We start from the raw sequence: 4,451 nt of genomic DNA, 5'->3' as shown, positions 1-4,451 counted from the left end.
TAATAATAACGACGGGGAATTTTTCAGGGCCGCTGCTGTATCACTATTCCGGCGACAGCTTGATAGACAGTGCTACGGAGTCCGGAGCGCTGCGGCAAAGCAGGTGAGATAGATACGCACCAGCACCGCACCAGCTGCGCAGTGGAGACCGCACCGAGGTCTGTATTTTACTGCAGAGTGGTAGCGCCGGGTGGGGGAGGAGGGAACGTTTGCTGTGTTACGTGTATTAATAAACCCTCCTAAGGCTGTAAAAACAATCACGACATCCCTTTTCAGTCCCAGTTCAACGGTAAAGCCTTCCATTTTTATCTTTTTATTTTAAAATTCAGTATTTTATTCTTTAACGTAATCCTCGCACACAAATAAAGCACTAAATGTCCATATGTGAATCGGTTTAATTCCTGGTATTTTTAATCCAGTATCTACAGGGCAAGATATATCGTAGGTCCAATGGCTAAAGACCACGCGCATACCCGGACGCTCCGATCACGTTATTTATCTGTCCGTTTTATTTCATTCAATTTGTTTATCGTAATGTTAGTATCTGCAGCACAGGGAAATCACTATAACATTTCCACAGTTGGACTTTTTTGTCAACTGCTGTGGTTTAATAGGGACTGTGACATAAATTTAGCGTGGCTTGGACTTTATAATAAGTCACAAAACACGTAAAATGTCTTCATTCCCTGACCGGGAATCGAACCCGGGCCGCGGCGGTGAGAGCGCCGAATCCTAACCACTAGACCACCAGGGAAGCTTGTCAACAATTTTCCCCAACAGTAAAATATGGATTCAGGTAGCTGTTTTATTATTGACGTATGTATTTTTGAAGGGATTAATTATATTTTGTATCACTGTTAGCCTCATCAAAATAATATTCATCAGGCAATTCTTAAACTTAAAAAACCTGAATAGGAGTTGCAATTTTTTATTACCAGGGAAATGCTATTCCTGACATTTATTTTGAGAAGACAGATTATATCGTTTCAGTTCTCTATATTTCAGGCATAATTAATGTTACATTAAAAACGTTCAAATCGTGGGTTAACTTTCTAATGATGCGCTCTAATTTATAATTAATCACAATAAACCATGCGATTAACTATTTGCTGTTTCCCATGGTCTCAGAGCACTAATTAAATTATAAAATTGATTATTGGTTTAGTTTATAACTATTACTTTAGGGATATCCTAACCATGGTGAACAACGAAAGACCTCGTGGCGCAACGGTAGCGCGTCTGACTCCAGATCAGAAGGTTGCGTGTTCAAATCACGTCGGGGTCATACTTTTGTTTTCTCAAAGATTCAGTAAATTGGTAAGGACATTATGTTCGCTACTGTCACGCTAATGTATTCTCTTAGACGTACTGAATACAGAACATGACTGAAAGAAGGCACAGTAGCATTTCAAGTTAAACTATTTAGTGGTGTCTCTAAACATTTATTATAAGAACGAACCCTTGAACCCTTGCAGCTGTAATCATATTGTACACAATGCAGATATTTCCTCCACAACATACATAGCATTAAATGGATTTGTTCAGTCCTCACCTCCTCTATTATCGTCGTATGACAAAGACACCTAGCTGTTACTATGATTATCTCACTGACAAGGAACTATTTATAATTTTCTAATTGCACGTATAATTTGAGTGCCTTAGTTCTGCATTACCTCCCTTCTGTGATTTGAAGACTTTCCTGCACAGAACCAAAAGAAATAATCTACATGTCTGCTGGTGAATTAAAAATTCTTCACTAGGCACAAGATAGATAGACTTCTGTTTCTGTGTGTCCCAGTGAATGTTACGTGATGGAAAACCAGAAATAAAGGCATTCTTTCACAGCACTCAGTAACAAACAAGTTTGCTATTGCCTGACTTTGGCAGTCCAGACTGCGTTTCCATGGAAGCGGACTTGGCCAGGTGTCGGGCCAGGCAGTTGGATTTCCCAAGAGGGTGCACAAAGGGAATCATGGGTAAACTACGTTATGGCTTGCTTGACCATTTCTTACCCTGTCTTGAAAAATCAAGGACAGTCAGGACATACAGTAAGAGGCGGGCTGAGACAGCACTATCAAAATAAATATTGAGGGCATGAGAAGCCCAATACTAGGCAGAAAACAGGCACCGTAAGTCATTAGTGGCAGTTGGTAGCACTGCTGAGAGTAGCAGCTGTACACAAGTATGAGGGTGAGGATTACAGACACTCAACACTACAACACTCCATACCGAAGGCTTAACATTAAGTCAGCGGCTCACATGCTTCACTGACTATGACCTACTATTAAACAGAGAAGAAAAAAACGCACAAGGTTGGAACACAAATTGACACTGTACATGCATCTGAGGAATGCCTGTTTGAGGAGAAGTCTATGTCAATGTTGGGGTTGTTCCATTTCTCAGTACACTGTAGTCCCCCACAGCATTAATAGCATAATAAAATTATAAATTAGAATATCTTCATTCCCATTATACACAAACAAAACTCTATACATTCCGCATCAAAATAGAATAAAAGATAGATAATAGGCTAGATGGATTAGATAGTCAAGCGACTTTTACTGTGATATCATCTATACACGGCAGTAGAGTCTTATGAAATTTCGTTCCCCAGGACCATAGTGCAATGTAGAACATGAATGAATAGACAGACAGCTAGAGACAGACAGCCAGACAGACAGCTAGAGACAGACAGATAGATAGATAGATAGATAGATAGATCAAATAAACTGAAGTGCACTAGTGATCTCTTGAAACATACTTTATCTCAGATTACTGTTGACTGGAAACCAGCAAAGCTGCCAATATACTGAAACAGGCACCAATAGAGCTCCCAGATGAAATCTCCTGTGGGTGGAATTACATTAACCAGCTGTAAGAGGGAATTATTAACACAGTGCGCAACCTATGACCTCAACCTGCCAAAGAGCTTTATTAAAGGAGATGACCTTGTTTGGCTCCATTAGATGGTGATGGACAGTTGACTCATCTTATTGGTTAAAACATTAAGAGCTTAAAGGAGCCACTGAGTGTCTCTGAAAAAGCTTTGTGACTTGGGGTCATCAGAGGCAGAGCTGCAGGCAGGAGAGTTTGGTCTGGAGAAGGCTGGCAAGAGGAGAGGGAGTGGAGAAGAGGCAGCTGAGAGGGGACAGGAGGAACTCTGTCAATGAGCAGAGGACAACTACAGCCAGGAAATAAGAGTGATTTAACTACTATCATTAAACCAGTTTTAAAAAAGAAAAAAAAATGCTGATGACCATTAAAATGAGGCAGGTGCTTCAGTGCCAAAATTTCCTGAAAAAACAATCCATGCATTATTTGGTATACAAGAACACTGAAAATCAACTGCAGCAAAGAATACATAGCGTAGCCCTGGGGCTGCTTATGGCCACGGACCAATGATAAGCACCTTTCTGCAACAGTTTAGTATGTGATGGATATGTGCTGTAGTAAGTTCAGTGCAGAAACTGGGGCACAGGGACCTTAGTGTAGCAGTAAGAGTGTGTGGGAGCAGAAACAATATGACAAGAGCTCTAGAGAGATCATTTTTAGCATCAGACCCCAGGGGACTTGCTGGTCTTTTCTGTAAAAGCAGGGTTAAACAGACAGTTGTAGTCCATGGGGATTTCCTGCTTGTACTTCTGATTTGAATGAATGAATATCTTCATAGTCATCGCACATGTACTGGTGCCACTGCACATTGCAACAAGATTAAGTTTGCAACTTTACTACACAATGTTATAAAACACAATAAGTTAAATAAAAATAGAACAAATAAGATAAGATAAAGTACTTTAAAAAGTCACCAAATCCAATACAATTTTGCAAACGAGTAACTAAATAACCACATTATAAAGCAGTGTGTACAGTGTAAACGGTATAAACAGCATGTAGCAGTAGAGATGTGACCAGCAGCTGGAAAGCTCGAGTCTGGCAGTAGATGTGCAAAACAGTGCTGCAAAACCAACAAACAGTATAAACCTAAGCAGTGAGGAGAGTCAGGCTGTGGCCAAGGAATTTGAAATTCACCTAGTTTAATTCAATAAAAGTGATGTATTTGTGCAGACTACATTAATTATATTTCATGATATATATTTAGCTATATTTGTACTTGAGCTGGTCATTTTTGGGCATGGAGGCTTGTTTTGCGGTTGTACATTTTTCATCACTGTGCATGTTCTTGTTTTCAAACAATGTGCAGGTCAAATTTGGCAGATACAGTTCAGGACACTCCCTGCTTTGTGTGGAGTGTTGGAAGCTGCACCAGGGCAAAGGGGAAGACAAGCAATCTGAGAGGGCGGCATCAGCATGGGTGATTTTTCCCAGGGGGTGAGAAGTGTGAAAGAGCCAGTCAGCCATTCATTACAGGTCAGGCTAAACTGAGCTACACATGTAAATTTGGGGAGAATGAATAAATACATTTACAATTAATTACTATTACACACTGAAAT

The 4,451-nt window shown here is 40.2% G+C and overlaps 2 non-coding genes across 2 annotated transcripts; one reads left to right on the top strand and one right to left on the bottom strand.

The window, feature by feature from the left end:
- Positions 1-682: 682 nt before the first annotated feature.
- On the bottom strand, positions 683-754 carry trnae-cuc (transfer RNA glutamic acid (anticodon CUC)). Its single transcript has one exon. It is a non-coding gene; the product is annotated as a tRNA-Glu (tRNA).
- Positions 755-1,213: 459 nt separating this feature from the next.
- Positions 1,214-1,285, top strand: trnaw-cca (transfer RNA tryptophan (anticodon CCA)). Its single transcript has one exon. It is a non-coding gene; the product is annotated as a tRNA-Trp (tRNA).
- Positions 1,286-4,451: the final 3,166 nt, after the last annotated feature.

Source organism: Paramormyrops kingsleyae, chromosome 18 (genome assembly GCF_048594095.1).
Source record: "Paramormyrops kingsleyae isolate MSU_618 chromosome 18, PKINGS_0.4, whole genome shotgun sequence".
NCBI lineage: Eukaryota > Metazoa > Chordata > Actinopteri > Osteoglossiformes > Mormyridae > Paramormyrops > Paramormyrops kingsleyae.
Note: the sequence above shows the minus strand (reverse complement) of the source record. Positions and strands in the feature narration are given on the sequence as shown.